The sequence below is a fragment of the Staurois parvus genome, unplaced genomic scaffold (genome assembly GCF_062004578.1).
Source record: "Staurois parvus isolate SC_StPar_1 unplaced genomic scaffold, SC_StPar_1.0 ptg003346l, whole genome shotgun sequence".
Taxonomy (NCBI): domain Eukaryota; kingdom Metazoa; phylum Chordata; class Amphibia; order Anura; family Ranidae; genus Staurois; species Staurois parvus.
Window position 1 is genome coordinate 97505 of NW_028321142.1, and position 19346 is coordinate 116850.

At 49.3% G+C, this 19346-nt stretch overlaps 1 long non-coding RNA gene across 1 annotated transcript in view; it reads left to right on the forward strand.

Moving 5' to 3' along the window:
• Window positions 1–10465, forward strand: part of LOC149428296 (uncharacterized) — a 70921-nt gene extending 60456 nt beyond the window's left edge. Inside the window, exon 4 of the long non-coding RNA XR_016310794.1 lies at window positions 10345–10465. This is a non-coding gene — a long non-coding RNA (uncharacterized LOC149428296). The remainder of the gene's footprint in view (window positions 1–10344) is intronic.
• Window positions 10466–19346: the final 8881 nt, after the last annotated feature.

Consider the following 19346-nt stretch of genomic DNA (forward strand, 5'->3'; position numbering starts at 1 on the left):
GTGCCGGGAATATTTCATTATTGGGGGGGAGGGGGAGGGGAGAATCATCTCTATTAATGTGTGTGAGATGGAGAACAATCCGGTACGCAGCGTTATCGTCTCTCACCGCCATCCCTGGTCTTCTTCTGGATCTTTTTCACCGATCCTCAAAATTGTTACATTGTCAGTGGGGGATCCGGCAGATCTTTCGGCGATTGTTGCCTGTTATGTAAATGATCGTATTTGCTTATATTTTAGTTTTCATCCTGTTTGTGAAATCGGGCTGGAAGGTCCTGTCACCATTTTATGACTGACACCCCCCCCCCCCTTTCCCCACCCAACATTGCAGTCCTTGGCATTTTCTAGTGCTCCCCAACCCCCACACTGTTCTAACCCCCCTTATCGCACTGCCCACCGAGGAGGTCAGGAGTCAAGGCAGATGACCGAGGAGGTCAGGAATCCAGGCAGGCGGATGAAGTGGTTCGGACTTGAAGCAGGTGGCTGAGGAAGTCAAGAATCAACGCAGAAGATCAAGGAGGTCAGGAATCAAGGAAGGTGACCAAGGAGGTCAGGAATCAAGGAAGGTGACCAAGGAGGTCAGGAATCAAGGAAGGTGACCAAGGAGGTCAGGAATCGAGGCAGATGGATGAAGTGGTTCGGACTTGAAGCAGGTGGCTGAGGAAGTCAAGAATCAACGCAGATGACCAAGGAGGTCAGGAATCAAGGAAGGTGACCAAGGAGGTCAGGAATCGAGGCAGATGGATAAAGTGGTCAGGACCTGAACCAGGTGGCTGAGGAGGTCAGGAATCGAGGCAGATGCCCGAGGAGGTCAGGAATCGAGGCAGATGACCGAGGAGGTCAGGAATCGAGGCAGATGGATGAAGTGGTCAGGACCTGAACCAGGTGGCTGAGGAGGTCAGGAATCAAGGCAGGCGGATGAAGTGGTCAGGACTTGAAGCAGGTGGCTGAGGAGGTCAGGAATCAAGGAAGGTGACCAAGGAGGTCAGGAATCAAGGTAGGCAGATGAAGTGGTCAGGAATTGAGACAGATGACCGAGGAGGTCAGGAATCAAGGCAGGCAGATGGATGAAGTATGCAGGTGGCTGAGGAGGTCAGGAATTGAGGCAGATGACCGAGGAGGTCAGGAATTGAGGCAGATGACTGAGGAGGTCAGGAATTGAGGCAGATGACCAAGGAGGTCAAGAATTGAGGCAGGTGACTGAGGAGGTCAGGAATTGAGGCAGGTGACCGAGGAGGTCAGGAGTCAAAGCAGGCAGATGAAGTGGTCAGGACTTGAACCAGGTGGCTGAGGAGGTCAGGAATCAAGGCAGGCGGATGAAGTGGTCAGGACTTGAAGCAGGTGGCTGAGGAGGTCAGGAATCAAGGAAGGTGACCAAGGAGGTCAGGAATTGAGGCAGATGACCAAGGAGGTCAGGAATTGAGGCAGATGACTGAGGAGGTCAGGAATTGAGGCAGATGACCGAGGAGGTCAGGAGTCAAAGCAGGCAGATGAAGTGGTCAGGACTTGAACCAGGTGGCTGAGGAGGTCAGGAATCAAGGAAGGTGACCAAGGAGGTCAGGAATCAAGGCAGTCAGATGAAGAGGTCAGGACTGAGGAAGATCTACAGGACTTGGAGGGTGGGGGCTGATGACAGGTTTGGGAGCCCCCGTTCTAGACCCACATGTGTTCTGCTTGATCTGGACAACTTGGAACCACCTCACACTCTAGTCTGAAGCCACAAACAAGGAGGCTTGACAAAGGGGACGCCCCCTGAAATGCGTAGCCATGCCTACTTCTGGTTTCCTCCATGCGCCTTCGGTTTTCCCTGCTGCAAATACTGGGCTTACATTACTGCTACAGATAGTTTCCCCCCACAACAATAGATACCCAGCAACAATAGTCCCCTCCCAGCAACAAAAATATACTCCCCAGTAACAATAGACCCCCCCCCAGCAACATTAGACCCCATCCAGCAACAACAATATACCCCCAGCAACAATAGATCCCCAGAAGCAATAGTCCCCTCCCAGCAACAACAATTTACTCCCCAGCAACAATAGACCCCCCAGCAACATTAGACCCCATCCAGCATTGTTGTTGCTGGGGATCTATTGTGGCGGCAACTGTTGCTGGGGGTTTATTGTTGTGGGGAGACCTATTGTTGCTGGGGGGTATATTGTTGATGCTGGATGGGGTCTAATGTTGCTGGGGATCTATTGTTATGGGGTCTATTGTTGTTAGGGGGTCTTTTGTTGCTGGGGAGTATATTGTTGTTGCTGGATGGTTCTAATATTACTAGGCAGTCTATTATTGCTGGGGGGTCTACTGCTGCTGGGGGGTCTATTGTTGCTGGGCAGTATATTCTGGTGCGCAGAAGTGGGTAGGGGGCAGAGACAAGGGTTGGTGCGCTGAAGTGGGTAGGGGGCAGAGACAAGGGTTGGTGCGCAGAGGTGGTTGGGGGCGGAGACAAGGGTTTGTGCGCTGAAGTGGGTAGGGGGCGGAGACAAGGGTTGGTGCGCTGAAGTGGGTAGGGGGCAGAGACAAGGGTTGGTGCGCAGAGGTGGTTGGGGGCGGAGACAAGGGTTTGTGCGCTGAAGTGGGTAGGGGGCAGAGACAAGGGTTGGTGCGCAGAGGTGGTTGGGGGCGGAGACAAGGGTTTGTGCGCTGAAGTGGGTAGGGGGCGGAGACAAAGGTTGGTGCTCAGAGATTGGTAGGGGACGGAGACAAGGGTTGGTGCTCAGAGGAGGGTGGGGGGCGGAGACAAGGGTTGGTGCTCAGAGCTGGGTAGGGGGCGGAGACAAGGGTTGGTGCTCAGAGGTGGGTAGGGGGCGGAGACAAGGGTTGGTGCGCAGAGCTGGGTAGGGGGCGGAGACAAGGGTTGGTGCTCAGAGGTGGGTCAGGGGCGGAGACAAGGGTTGGTGCTCAGAGGTGGGTGGGGGGCGGAGACAAGGGTTGGTGCTCAGAGGTGGGTAGGGGGAAGAGACAAGGGTTGGTGCGCAGAGGAGGGTGGGGGGCGGAGACAAGGGTTGGTGCGCAGAGGTGGGTAGGGGGCAGAGATGAGGGTTGGTGCGCAGAGGTGGGTAGGGGTGGAGACAAGGGTTGGTGCTCAAAGGTGGGTAGGGGGTGGAGACAAGGGTTGGTGCGCAGAGGTGGGTAGGGGTGGAGACAAGGGTTGGTGCTCAAAGGTGGGTAGGGGGCAGAGATGAGGGTTGGTGCGCAGAGGTGGGTAGGGGGTGGAGACAAGGGTTGGTGTTCAGAGGTGGGTAGGGGGCGGAGACAAGGGTTGGTGTTCAGAGGTGGGTAGGGGGCGGAGACAAGGGTTGGTGCTCAAAGGTGGGTAGGGGGTGCAACCAAGGGTAAGTGTGCAGAGGTGGGTAGGGGGCGGAGACAAGGGTTGGTGTTCAGAGGTGGGTAGGGGGCGGAGACAAGGGTTGGTGTTCAGAGGTGGGTAGGGGGCGGAGATAAGGGGTGATTCAAAAAGGGGAGTTCCTGCACCTATTCTCTGAGAAAAAAAGCCCTGCTGATGCCAAACAAAAATTACCGCCCCCCTCCCCCCCTACTACATTGGAGTTGCATAGAAGAGCAGAAACATCGATTTACTTCCATCGTTTCCTCTTCTTTACCAAGCGATGGACGCTGCGTTTCTCCTTCCACGCGGGTATTTACCCGTTTGTTTTTTTTCACGTCGTCTCTTTTTCATCGTTATTTTTCCAATTCTAATGACCTGATAACTCGTCTTTCAGCTTCATTTGCAACTCCGGATAAAAAGAGCTTTTAGAATTCTAAACCCGTCCGTCTTCCAGTAAACAGAATGCGCGGCGCGGCGTTCCCCCGGAACTTTGAAGTCGGTTTTCCTTGTCAACACGACTGGAAATGACATGTAATTATTTCTCATCATGAATATTCATCTGTAATCCTTAATGATGCCTCCTGAATTCCGAGAGATCGCTCGGGCGCCATGAGCTCGGCTTCCTGCGGGGAACGGCGCCGGGGCTTTCCTTACACGCTCTGCGCCGCAGGACGGCAAATGAAAGGAGAACCGCAAAATCAATTCCACTTTAACCTCGCAGCTTTCCTCGCAATCATTGTATCCGCTCTCCCCGGACCCCGCATTCACTATATCCGCTCTCCCCGGACCCCGCATTCACTATATCCGCTCTCCCCGGACCCCGCATTCACTATATCCGCTCTCCCCGGACCCCGCATTCACTATATCCTCTCTCCCCGGACCCCGCATTCACTGTATCTGCTCTCCCCGGACCCCGCATTCAGTATATCCGCTCTCCCCGGACCCCGCATTCACCTTATCCGCTCTCCCCGGACCCCGCATTCACTATATCCGCTCTCCCCAGACCCCGCATTCACTATATCCCCTCTCCCCGGACCCCGCATTCACCTTATCCGCTCTCCCCGGACCCCGCATTCACTATATCCGCTCTCCCCAGACCCCGCATTCACTATATCCATTCTCCATGGACCCCGCATTCACTATATCCGCTCTCCACAGACCCCGCATTCACTATATCCGCTCTCCACGAACCCCGCATTCACTATATCCGCTCTCCCCGGACCCCGCATTCACTATATCCGCTCTCCCCGGACCCCGCATTCACTATATCCTCTCTCCCCGGACCTCGCATTCACTATATCCGCTCTCCCCGGACCCCGCATTCACTATATCCGCTTTTCCCGGACCCTGCATTCACTATATCCGCTCTCCCCGGACCCCGCATTCACTATATCCGCTCTCCCCGGACCCCGCATTCACTATATCCGCTCTCCCCGGACCCCGCATTCACTATATCCTCTCTCCCCGGACCCCGCATTCACTATATCCTCTCTCCCCGGACCCCTCCATCACTATATCCACTCTCCCCGGACCCCCGCATTCACTATATCCTCTCTCCCCGGACCCCGCATTCACTATATCCGCTCTCCCCGGACCCCGCATTCACTATATCCGCTCTCCCCGGACCCCGAATTCACTATATCCGCTCTTCCCGGACCCTGCATTCACTATATCCATTCTTCATGGACCCCGCATTCACTATATCCACTTTTCCCAGACTCCTGTGTAGTTCTGGGCTGATCCCTCACTTTTCTCATGACCATCCTTACCCCATGAGGTGAAATCTTGCATGGAGCTCCGGACCGAGGGCGATTGATGATTATTTTGTATTTCTTCCATTTGCGCATAATCCCTCCAACAGTTGTCTCCTTCTCACCAAGCTGCTTGCTGATGGTCTTGTAGCCCATTCCAGCCTTGTAGCCCATTCCAGCCTTGTAGGCCATTCCGGCCTTGTAGCCCATTCCGGCCTTGTAGCCCATTCCGGCCTTGTAGGCCATTCCGGCCTTGTAGCCCATTCCGGCCTTGTAGGCCATTCCGGCCTTGTAGCCCATTCCGGCCTTGTAGCCCATTCCGGCCTTGTAGGCCATTCCGGCCTTGTAGCCCATTCCGGCCTTGTAGGCCATTCCGGCCTTGTAGGCCATTCCGGCCTTGTAGCCCATTCCAGCCTTGTAGGCCATTCCAGCCTTGTAGCCAATTCCAGCCTTGTAGCCCATTTCTGCCTTGTAGGCCATTCCAGCCTTGTAGGCCATTCCAGCCTTGTAGGCCATTCCAGCCTTGTAGCCCTTTCCAGCCTTGTAGCCCATTCCAGCCTTGTAGCCCATTCCAGCCTTGTAGCCCTTTCCAGCCTTGTAGGCCATTCCAGCCTTGTAGCCCTTTCCAGCCTTGTAGCCCATTCCAGCCTTGTAGACCATTCCAGCCTTGTAGCCCTTTCCAGCCTTGTAGCCCTTTCCAGCCTTGTAGGCCATTCCAGCCTTGTAGGCCATTCCAGCCTTGTAGCCCTTTCCGGCCTTGTAGCCCATTCCAGCCTTGTAGCCCATTCCAGCCTTGTAGCCCTTTCCAGCCTTGTAGGCCATTCCAGCCTTGTAGGCCATTCCAGCCTTGTAGCCCTTTCCAGCCTTGTAGCCCATTCCAGCCTTGTAGCCCATTCCAGCCTTGTAGCCCATTCCAGCCGTGTAGCCCATTCCAGCCTTGCTTTGTGTAGATATAGGTTGATGCAGATGGAGAGCAGGCTTTACTGCACTCTGAGAGGAGGGATGTGAAGGAAACCAATGCTGGAGCAATGGCCCAAAACAATATATAATCAGTCCAAAGACGGCATGGATTTCTTGATAAAAGTTGTCCGATGGTGTAGATGCCGTTTCCACACCATTGGTCTAAAGAACTGACAACAATCCACAAAATTCATTATGTGTCCAATAAACGTCAACTTTTAAGGAAATCTATGTCCCTCTTTTTGAACAGTGGTCACCATTTTGACCGTTCCCAAGTTCCATACGAATTAGCAGGTTTGGACACTACCAGAGCATCAAGTGCAACCTCCTAAGCCCTGTGTGGAGACAGACGTGTTCTCCACCATGAACCACCCCAGATGGCACACACCTCACATTTGGTCATCCACAATCTCACCAGGTGTGAGTTCTTCACTACGTTTATTTTTCTCCTTTTTTCATTGATTTTTTTTTCCCAGTTACTACACCAGGGTTTCTCAACCACGGTTCCTCCAGAGGTTGCTAGGGGTTCCTTGAGCAATATCTGCCTCTAAGATAAGTTTCCAATGACCACACGTGTAAGGAAGATTCTTCCCACTGACCGTCACACTAATGTATCATGAGTTGTAGATATAGTCATTCTTAGCAGGGGTTCCCCGAGACAGGGAAGTAATTTCAAGGGTTCCTCCATGTTGAACAGGTTGTACTACACCAGTAGGACTCTCCAGCCTGCTCTGTCTCTCTTTTTTGGTCCCGGAATAGATCTCACTTATTCATCCTGCAAGCACAGCAGTTTCCAGACTTTACTGTACACTGAACTCTTTGTTGGTTCATAATATACAACTAAGGTCAGTCCGAATGGTGCCAGAAGAAAATGAGAGAAGGATTCTGTGTGTCTCAGTGTCGGTCAGGCCGGGAGTAAAGTGCAGGCTTGTTGCCCAAAACCGAGAACACAGCCGTTTGTGCTGGAGATGGCGCTGGACTGATTAGACCAGTCACTGGTCATGGGTGGGTGATTGCGTGGACGAGTAGGATGAAATTCCTTTTCGGTAGTGGATAGTAGAGGTGTGGCCTCTTGACGTTCAAAGTGCCACCTTTTGGTACGGCCTAATGGTCGTTTCTGCATGTAGACTTAGAAAGGTAGAAAGGCAGGAGCACCCGGTGTCCACAGAGATGCGAGATGAAAGGTGAGTTAGAAAGTGTTTATTGAAAATCGCAACAAGTACATTGATCCAACGCGTTTTGGTTGGAAAAGAAGAAATGGGGTCCTCTTTCCCCCGAAACTCATTGTCTTGATGTGCTTGTTGCTACTTTCAATAAACGTCTTCTAACCCACCTTTCAGCTCACATCTCTTTGGACACCGGACGCTCCTTCCTTCCTACCTTTCCAAGCAAAAGTTAGGGTTTCCTAAAAAGCATCATCTGCATCTTTCCAGCCCTAGAAGTGAACAAAGTGCAAAGCTACATGACTATGGGAGGGGGTCCCAGTGAACCCTCATTAAATATATAGATGGACCCCTATGTCTCAGAGGGTCTACACAAATGGTTTGTCCCACACAGACATCCCCATGGGGAGCCGTATGTACTCTCCAGCGCCTCAGGAAATGCACAGCCAATGGGAAGCCAAGGACAGCGACGACCAAAGGAGATGCTTCAGGGGTGCAGCCCTCCTCAGACGGGGAGATCAGCCACTGGGTAGAGAATAGACAGGTGGCGCTCACACCTAGGGCATTATCCAAGGTTTATTGAAAGGTATAAAAGATGAAAACATACTCACAGACGAGGCGTGTATCTAAAAAGCATTTGCATAATGGGGAGGGCTGGAGACCTGAAACTCAGGCCCTTATTCCGGTGAATTTGGGACAGAAAAAAGGGTGTCCTAAATCAAATGCAGTTCTGTGATTTCTGACTGAGATTTTCTGTATTGAGGCTGAATAAAACGGCTATTTTTAGACAGTGAAACAATAATGTATGAATTATTGAGTATACTGTGAAAGTTTAATGAGGAGATGCAATCGTGAATTTAATAGGCCCTTCGCTGCAGATTTTCTGTTCTTGTAAAACTCAGACTGAAATGTTCCAGTACATTATCTATGGGGATATAGCCAAAACCGATGGCCATGGAAATGAAGAAGAGCAACCATAGACGGCAGATGTGCCGCTAAAGTGCCGCTTCGCGGTCAAGTGCTTCCTCCCCTCTTCTCAATGATAGGGCAACGACAATCACATAGACTTCTTTATTGCCCCTAAAATGCCCTGTCCTTGCCAAGGCCACGTGAGGATGGTAAATGAAGCCGTTATAAACCTCCAGTTGGGCTACTTATTTGGTCATAATCTGGAAATACGTCACGCATGATCTGATGTGTTCACATGGCTGTAATAGGAACTATAGGTACCTCCCAACCACCAATGAACTTCATACTTTCAGGGAATATACGAGGGGCAACTGAAAAGTTCTCAGCCTACCAATGAAAGGCCTACCTACCACAGCCTCTCAGCCTACCTTTCATGGGGACCACCATACGGAGGTATGGGTCTCATTGTAAGGCACTCCATAGTCAAAGGTTAAGGCCTCCTGGGGACCACCATACTTTCAGGGAATATACGAGGGGCAACTGAAGAGTTCACAGCCTACCAATGAAAGGCCTACCTACCACAGCCTCTCAGCCTACCTTTCATGGGGACCACCATACGGAGGTATGGGTCTCACTGTAAGGCACTCCATAATCAAAGGTTAAGGCTTCATGGGGACCACCATACGGAGGTATGTATCTCACTGTAAGGCACTCCATAGTCAAAGGATAAGGTTTCATGGGGACCACCATACGGAGGTATGGGTCTCATTGTAAGGCACTCAAAAATCAAAGGTTAAGGCCTCCTGGGGACCACCATACTTTCAGGGAATATACGAGGGGCAACTGAAAAGTTCTCAGCCTACCAATGAAAGGCCTACCTACCACAGCCTCTCAGCCTACCTTTCAGCTCCACACACTTTTGCCACCGGTGCTGCAGGCCCATTATTCCTTTCTTGTAGAACGTTTCATCCTGCAAGGCACTTCAAAGTCAAAGGTTAAGGCTTCATGGGGACCACCATACGGAGGTATGGGTCTCACTGTAAGGCACTCCATAATCAAAGGTTAAGGCTTCATAGGGACCACCATACGGAGGTATGTATCTCACTGTAAGGCACTCCATAGTCAAAGGTTAAGGCTTCATGGGGACCACCATACGGAAGTATGGGTCTCACTGTAAGGCACTCCATAATCAAAGGTTAAGGCTTCATAGGGACCACCATACGGAGGCATGTATCTCACTGTAAGGCACTCCATAGTCAAAGGTTAAGGCTTCATGGGGACCACCATACGGAGGTATGGGTCTCACTGTAAGGCACTCCATAATCAAAGGTTAAGACTTCATGGGGACCACCACACGGAGGTATGGGTCTCATTGTAAGGCATTCCAAAATCAAAGGTTAAGGCCTCATGGGGATCACCATAAGGAGATATGGGTTTCACTGCTAGGAACTCCATAGTCAAGGGTCAAAGCTTCATGGGAGCCATCTCCACATGGAGGGGCAATCTGTACACTCAATCCTATATATAGGAGGTGGCTATATGACCTTATTGGAATGTACTGACCACAGTTCTAAGTTAAGTATTACAAGTGCATTATATGGAGGACTGGGAAGCAAGCTCAACCAAGTAGTCCTTTCATGGTGGAGAAACATTTTTGTAGGCTAAAGAACATATATCTCAAAGTATGTGATGGTGCCTCGTTGATTGGTGGACCTGGTGAAAGGTGGATGTTCCTAAAAGACATTATTGAAACACCTTTCCATATCTGTCAGCATCCGCTTTCTATGCGTCTCTCTGCATTTGGTCACATGACACCTCAGAGCCGCAAAGAAAGGTGATGTTGGAAGACTTCCTTCTATCAGACACTATGATAGCAGGTCATGGACTAGGTAGATATATAATGTTCAGCATATGTCAAGGACTGTAGGTCCTGCTCTGACTGATCTCTGCATGGCGAAGTGTCTCCACTCAGGGCCAAAGGCCCAAATGCCCCCCTGTCCCCCAGTCCAGTCTTCCCCTTCTACATTACCATACAACTAATGTTCTCTTCAGCAGATCGAGATTGGCCACCTGTGGTCCTCTAACTAGAATTGGTTGTGCTGGGGTGTCAGCCCCACTATAGCTGTTTGTCTTCTGTTTACCCAAATCTGATACGATGTTGTGCTCCTCAATCTGTTGTTTCTGGTATACAGAACTGTTGTAACATTGTTTCTTTTACTTGTCTATTTTCTAGTGCAAAACTTTGTCTGGGATCTGTGACCACATTATTTCCCTGTCATCCGATTCGCTGGTGTCTCAGTCTGCCCATTTGGAAGTCGTCCATCTCACGAACATCATGCCAAGTGAAGGACTGGTGAGTACTGAGTTATTGGGATGTGTTGGGTCAGTGGTTTTCTCTGGGGGGGGGGGGGGGGGGGCAATGGCCAAACAAAATGCAGAGTCACTGCTTTTTAGAGGCACTGTCATTGCATGGGCAAGCTGGCCGTGTATTCAGACGGCCATTGCCATCAAGCATCTGTTGTTGCTCTGATGCATGATGGATCCTGTTGCCTGGTATCCTTTGTTGCAGGACATAGGCAGCCAATGCTGTCTAGAACCTTCATTGCTGGAAAACAGACAGCTATTGCCAGCTACTGTCCTTTGTTGCCGGGACACAGACAACCATTGCTCCTTAGTGTCTTCTGTTGCTAGGATGCAGGCAGCCATCGACACCTTGTGTCTGTTGTTGTTGGGATGCAGGCAGCCATTGCCACCTTGTGTCTTCTGTTGTTAGGATGCAGGCAGCCATTGCCACCTTGTGTCTGTTGTTGTTAGGATGCAGGCAGCCATTGCCACCTTGTGTCTGTTGTTGTTAGGATGCAGGCAGCCATTGCCACCTTGTGTCTTCTGTTGTTAGGATGCAGGCAGCCATTGCCACCTTGTGTCTGTTGTTGTTAGGATGCAGGCAGCCATTGCCACCTTGTGTCTTCTGTTGTTAGGACGCAGGCAGCCATTGCCACCTTGTGTCTGTTGTTGTTAGGACGCAGGCAGCCATTGCCACCTTGTGTCTGTTGTTGTTAGGACGCAGGCAGCCATTGCCATCTTGTGTCTTTTGTTGTTAGGACGCAGGCAGCCATTGCCATCTTGTGTCTTTTGTTGTTAGGACGCAGGCAGCCATTGCCACCTTGTGTCTTTTGTTGTTAGGACGCAGGCAGCCATTGCCATCTTGTGTCTTTTGTTGTTAGGATGCAGGCAGCCATTGCCATCTTGTGTCTTTTGTTGTTAGGATGCAGGCAGCCATTGCCATCTTGTGTCTTTTGTTGTTAGGATGCAGGCAGCCATTGCCACCTTGTGTCTGTTGTTAGGATGCAGGCAGCCATTGCCATCTTGTGTCTGTTGTTGTTGGGATGCAGGCAGCCATTGCCATCTTGTGTCTGTTGTTGTTAGGAGGCAGGCAGCCATTGCCATCTTGTGTCTTTTGTTGTTAGGATGCAGGCAGCCATTGCCATCTTGTGTCTTTTGTTGTTAGGATGCAGGCAGCCATTGCCACCTTGTGTCTTTTGTTGTTAGGACGCAGGCAGCCATTGCCACCTTGTGTCTTTTGTTGTTAGGATGCAGGCAGCCATTGCCACCTTGTGTCTGTTGTTAGGATGCAGGCAGCCATTGCCATCTTGTGTCTGTTGTTGTTAGGATGCAGGCAGCCATTGCCATCTTGTGTCTGTTGTTGTTAGGATGCAGGCAGCCATTGCCATCTTGTGTCTGTTGTTAGGATGCAGGCAGCCATTGCCACGTATCAGCCTTTACATCCTGGATGCAGGTAGCTATCGCTGCCTTGCACCCTTCCTTTCTAGGAGGCCGGTGGCTCTTGTACGCCAATAGAGTACACATGAAAATGTTTTCACAAACGTTTCCCCGTGTCCATTGGAAGACATGGTCCATACACAGGGTGGATTTGAGTTAAATCCTAGTTTTCTACATAAAGACTAATTCTTGCCGGTATAACTTTAATATACAAGTAGATGAAGATTTTTAGAATAACAACTTTTCATATTAGTTTTTTTATCCCCAGTTTAATAGGTTAATTATTCATATTTGGACAACTTTTCTGTTGTACTGAGGAAGGAGAAAAATAATCATTACCTTAATAATAACAATTTAAATAGATTTATTCAACTGAAACAATAACATTCCAGCATCTGTTCTTTGCTTAAACATCCATGTTTGGTAACTAATTTGGCTAAACAAAATATATATATTTTAAGAAACTTAGACTGTCAGCCCCTTCCTCCTCACACTGTCGGCCCCTCCCTCCTCGCACTGTCGGCCCCTCCCTCCTCGCACTGTCGGCCCCTCCCTCCTCGCACTGTCGGCCCCTCCCTCCTCGCACTGTCGGCCCCTTCCTCCTCGCACTGTCGGCCCCTCCCTCCTCGCACTGTCGGCCCCTCCCTCCTCGCACTGTCGGCCCCTCCCTCCTCGCACTGTCGGCCCCTCCCTCCTCGCACTGTCGGCCCCTTCCTCCTCGCACTGTCGGCCCTTTCCTCCTCGCACTGTCGGCTCCTTCCTCCTCGCACTGTCGGCCCCTCCCTCCTCGCACTGTTGGCCCCTCCCTCCTCGCACTGTCGGCCCCTCCCTCCTCGCACTGTCGGCCCCCCCCTCCTCGCACTGTCAGCCCCTCCCTCCTCGCACTGTCGGCCCCTCCCTCCTCGCACTGTCGGCCCCTCCCTCCTCGCACTGTCGGCCCCTCCCTCCTCGCACTGTCGGCCCCTTCCTCCTCGCACTGTCGGCCCCTTCCTCCTCGCACTGTCGGCCCCTCCCTCCTCGCACTGTCGGCCCCTCCCTCCTCGCACTGTCGGCCCCTCCCTCCTCGCACTGTCGGCCCCTCCCTCCTCGCACTGTCGGCCCCTTCCTCCTCGCACTGTCGGCCCTTTCCTCCTCGCACTGTCGGCTCCTTCCTCCTCGCACTGTCGGCCCCTCCCTCCTCGCACTGTTGGCCCCTCCCTCCTCGCAATGTCGGCCCCTCCCTCCTCGCACTGTCGGCCCCCCCCTCCTCGCACTGTCAGCCCCTCCCTCCTCGCACTGTCGGCCCCTCCCTCCTCGCACTGTCGGCCCCTTCCTCCTCGCACTGTCGGCCCCTTCCTCCTCGCACTGTCGGCCCCTCCCTCCTCGCACTGTCGGCCCCTCCCTCCTTGCACTGTCGGCCCCTTCCTCCTCGCACTGTCGGCCCCTCCCTCCTCGCACTGTCGGCCCCTCCCTCCTCGCACTGTCGGCCCCTCCCTCCTCGCACTGTCAGCCCCTCCCTCCTCGCACTGTCAGCCCCTTCCTCCTCACACTTAGTTTCACTTTCTTCTTGCGCAGATCTATTCCACTCCAAACAATCAGAAACATATTGTTTCTATTCTATTCACTGAACTTCTTGCACCTTGGCACTGAAGGGGCTGATTCTGTATTCATAGGTGTGTAGAAGTTAGGATGAAGGTCTTTTTCTTACCTCTGTTCATGTTATAACATTTTTGCTGTGAAGAGTCCTGTGATCTCCGCTGAGTCACATTCAGTTTTGAGAACTGCAAAAGTAAACCAATCATCTGTGATAATATCTTGTAGGCAGAGAAACTGCCCAATAATCCTACAGACACCTCTGGAGAGCGACATTGTGAATGGATTCATGGAATTTATGTACCAAACAGGGAGGAGGGAGGGGCTGACAGTGTGAGGAGGGAGGGGCTGACATTGTGAATGGATTCATGGGATGTATGTACCAAACAGGGAGGAGGGAGGGGCTGACATTGTGAATGGATTCATGGAATTTATTTACCAAACATATACAGCCTCATTCTACATAATTAAAAAACTAATCTTTATTTCATGATGGAATAACCTTTGGATGGTAATATATTTTCCTCAAAAAGCATTTTATTTAAAAAAAAATCTGATTTAAATAAAAAAAATCAGATTTTTTAGATTTTTCTTTTAAAAATCATTGATTTTTATCCACCCTGTCCATACATAGGACCATTTTGATTGTACAGATCTGAACGCAGCAGGTTTACTGTCAGCTGTTGTCATTGGGCAGATCAAACCCTACACCTGCGTTCAGATCAGGAAAGCGAGAGGAATCCGAGGAACTGAGCGGCTTAAAGGGCGTAAAAAAGAGGCGAGTGAGGCAAATCTCCCTCTCAGTGATGCTGGAAGTCTCCACCGAGGTCTCACATAAAAAGCCAAAGTAATTCATACCCCAAATACCCACATGGAAGAAAATATCTGAAATATATTTTAAAAATATTATTCCCGAATACACTGACATACACATGAAATACTCTTTTTTTTTTTGCCCATATACAATATATTTATATAGAATATTTTATAAATATATGTAAAATATATTTAGCATTTCAACATACAGTATATACATTGAAATATATTTTGAAATATATTGAATACGGCCAAAATTGTAGTGTATATATATATATATATAGTAATATATGTCAATATATTAGGGAAGAATCGTTTTACCCCCTCCCCCCCAGGCCATTTTTCAGGTTGCAGCGCTCTCACACTTTGAATGACAATTGCGCGGTCATACAACATTGTACCCAAACTAAAATTTTATCATTTTCTTCACACAATTAGCGCATTCTTTTGGTGGTATTTAATCACCGCCGGGGTTTTTATTTTTTGCTAAATTAACAAAAAAAAGACCAAAAATTTTGAATAAAAAAAACATGTTTTTCTTTTTTTCTGTTATAAAACTTTACAAATAAATAATTGTTCTTCATAAATTTAGGCCGAGATGTATTCTGCTCCATGTCTTTGGTGAAAATAACCCAAATTAGTATTTATGATTTAGTTTGTAGGAAAGTTACAGAGTTCAAAAACTATGGTATAGATCTGAAAATTGATCAATCCTGAAGTACTGACAGCCAATCTAATTATCTAATTTCTTGACGTCCAAGAATGTCAGAACAGTACAGATATCCCCCAAATGTCAGGACGGTACAGATATCCCCCAAATGTCAGGACGGTACAGATATCCCCCAAATGTCAGGACGGTACAGATATCCCCCAAATGTCAGGACGGTACAGATATCCCCCAAATGTCAGGACGGTACAGATATCCCCCAAATGTCAGAACGGTACAGATATCCCCCAAATGTCAGGACAGTACAGATATCCCCCCCAAATGTCAGGACAGTACAGATATCCCCCAAATGTCAGGACGGTACAGATATCCCCCAAATGTCAGAACGGTACAGATATCCCCCAAATGTCAGGACGGTACAGATATCCCCCAAATGTCAGGACAGTACAGATATCCCCAAATGTCAGGACAGTACAGATATCCCCCAAATGTCAGGACGGTACAGATATCCCCCAAATGTCAGGACGGTACAGATATCCCCCAAATGTCAGGACGGTACAGATATCCCCCAAATGTCAGCACAGTACAGATATCCCCCAAATGTCAGAACAGTACAGATATCCCCCAAATGTCAGGATGGTACAGATATCCCCCAAATGTCAGGACGGTACAGATATCCCCCAAATGTCAGGACGGTACAGATATCCCCCAAATGTCAGGACGGTACATATATCCCCCAAATGTCAGGACAGGACAGATATCCCCCAAATGTCAGGACGGTACAGATATCCCCCAAATGTCAGGACGGTACAGATATCCCCCAAATGTCAGGACGGTACAGATATCCCCCAAATGTCAGGACAGTACAGATATCCCCAAATGTCAGGACAGTACAGATATCCCCCCAAATGTCAGGACAGTACAGATATCCCCCCAAATGTCAGGACAGTACAGATATCCCCCAAATGTCAGGACAGTACAGATATCCCCCCAAATGTCAGAACAGTACAGATATCCCCAAATGTCAGGACAGTACAGATATCCCCCAAATGTCAGGACAGTACAGATATCCCCAAATGTCAGGACAGTACAGATATCCCCCAAATGTCAGGACAGTACAGATATCCCCCAAATGTCAGGACGGTACAGATATCCCCCCAAATGTCAGGACGGTACAGATATCCCCCAAATGCCCCTTTTTGCAAAGTAGACAGTCTGACGTATTTCATAAGAGGCATGGCGAGATTTTGTAATTTTTTGGTCATAATTTTTCGGAAAATGAAGAAATTAAAAAAATTATTTTCACTATTTTTTTTACATCCTGTCACCAGTGCAGTACAGCGTCATCATATTTTATTATTTTTTACTTATTACATTTTTTTCTCTTTTTTTTAAGATTTTTTTTTCATATGACCAAAGTAGTATACCATAGTAACATTGTACTACTTTGGGGAAGTGATCAGTATTTTTCTTTTTTTTTTTACACAATTTGCTTACAGCAAAGAATTACTTTGCTACAAGCAAGCATTTACCTGAATGACATCGATTCATTCAGGGCTTTTTTTTTGTGATTAGTTGTGATTTGGCCACGGCTAATCACATGACACAGCTGGGCTGTGATTGGCCCAGCTTGTGCATGTGATCGCTGTGACCATTCACAGCTAGACACACTTGTATACAATGGATGGCATGAAAGGAAGCCATCCATTGCATACAACTGTCATGTGACCTGCTGTGATTGGTCACAGAAGGTCACATGGTACTGGCAACGGGGCCGGTACACAGATCTGTCATCGGTCGTGTCCGAGGTGCACGGCCGGTGACAGTTCGCGCCGCTGCATGGTCCTGCGGGCATGCGCAATGCGTGCTCCGAAAAGGATGGGGTTTGGCATCCACCCGGAGGGACGAGGTGTTCGCCCGGCCACCATCTGGCTATAGGCAACTGGGTAAAATATATTTTTCTTCCATGTGGTTAGGCCCAAATCTAATGGCAAGCAGGCCTAAATAGGCCCAAACCCAATGGCAAACATCCATGCTCCATGCGAAAATCAGAAACAGTGATGGTTTTTTTTGTGTACTTTAAGGAAAGTTCCACCTTCTTCATTGAAAATAACAGATATATATTGAAATATATTTTGAAATATATTGAATACGGCCAAAATTGTAGTATTTCAAATATATGTCAATATATTAGGGAAGAATGTTTTTTAAATATATTTTTCTTCCATAAGGATAGGCCCAAATCTAATGGCAAACATCCGTGATGGGTTTTATTGGCGTACTTTAAGGAAAGTTCCACCCTCTTCATGGAAAAGAACGGATTGCGCCGGCTTTAGGGTCTTATAAATGATCTGCAAAGTTTTCAGCAAAATTCTGGTGAAAATCAGAGCGATCGCCCAGAGACGCTTTATAAATAACTGAAACGTTGCCGATCGATATTCCCCGGGAAGAAACGTCGAATCGTCCATTTCAGCCTCCCACAAAGAGGTCTCTTATTAGATTCCCGCTCCCGAAATGGAAGAATCATTTTCCTGTTGGCATTTTTTTTTTTTCCAAACCGCAAACTGCACAAATGCAAAATATTGATTTTAAAATTGCAAATGAAGTCAGAGCTTCCCGGCTTCTCTTTGTAATTATGCGGCGGTAATTCGGCGCCGTCCTTTTAAAGCCGCGGCTAATTATTTTGATCTTTTAATCTATATTGCAATTAAAAGTCATAAAAAGGAGATCTTGCTCTGCGTTTGTCTGTCATAAACTTGTCTGTCCCTCGGCGGGCGTTCCGTGTGACCGATGATGGGAAATCGATCGGCCTTCCCGTGAAATTCACAGACCCCAATCCTGCCGTCCCTGGAAGATCCGGGACGGATACAATACCGGCCAATTATCAGCCAGGAACAGGGGCGGACTGACCATATGGAAACTCAGGCACTGCCCGAAGGCCCGGGGTCAGTAAGGGGCCCTATGAGATGCCCCTGGTACATTTTTCATAGGCTTTTTTGAGTTTGGGCAAGTACATAGGGGCCCCATGATCCCCTATTGCCGAGGGGCCCCATGAGTTGTCAGTCCACCCATGGCCAGGAATATGATCTTATGGTATGCCCGTGCCGTCGTGGGATGCTTGAAGGTCGAAAACTTCTTTCCTAAATCTTTTTACCGCATTGTAAGCCGGGACAGTTTGGGGACGATAGTCATATAGGACCTCCAGGACCAGCTGGTGGACTCCAAATGGGAAAGAACCTTCTGACTTTACATACAGTGAGGGAAATGTGTATTTGCTCCCCGGCTGATGCTGAATGTTCGCCCCTCACACAGAAATGATCGGTCTAACAATGGAATGTTCGCCCCTCACACAGAAATGATCGGTCTAACAATGGAATGTTCGCCCCTCACGCATAAATGTTCGGTCTAACAATGGAATGTTCGCCCCTCACGCAGAAACGATCGGTCTAACAATAGAATGTTCGCCCCTCACACAGAAATGATCGGTCTAACAATGGAATGTTCGGTGTAACACTGAGAGACAGAATACAACAACAAATTCAGCAGAAATGCGTCTAACAAATGATGACGGATCTGCATGTTCATGAGGGAAAGAAGGATTTGATCCCCTTCACAAAACATGACTTAGTACTTGGTGGCCAATCCCTTGTTGGCAATCACAGAGGTCAGATGTTTCCTGGAGTTGGCCCCCAGGTTCACACACATCTCAGGAGGGATTTTGGCCCACTCCTCTTGGCAGATCCTCTCCAAGTCATTAAGGTTTGGTGGCTGACGTTTGGCAACTCGAACTTTCAGCTCCCTCCACAGATTTTCCATCGGATGAAGGTGTGGAGACTGGCTAGGCCACTCCAGGACCTTAATGTGCTTCTTCTGGAGCCGCTCCTTTGTTGCCTTGGCTGTGTGTTTTGGGTCATTGTCATGCTGGAACACCCATCCACCACCCATTTTCAATGCCCTGGCTGAGGGAAGAAGGTTCTCACCCAAGATTTGAGGGTACATTGCCCCGTCCATCATCCCTTTGATGCGGTGCAGTTGTCCTGTCCCCTTAGCAGAAAAACACCCCCAAAGCAGAATGTTTCCACCACCATGTTTCACAGTTGGGATGGTGTTCTTGGGGTCATAGGCAGCATTCCTCCTCCTCCAAACACGGTGAGTTGAGTTGATGCCAAAGAGCTGGATTTTGGTCTCCTCTGACCACAACACTTCCCACCAGTCCTCCTCGGCATCATTCAGATGTTCAGTGGCAGACTTCAGACGGGCCTGGACATGGGCTTTCTTGAGCAGAGGGACCGTGCGGGCACTGCAGGATTTCAGTCCTTGTCGGCGTAGTGTGTTACCAATTGTTTTCTTGGTGACTGTGGTCCCAGCTGCCTGGAGATCATTGACAAGATCCTCACGTG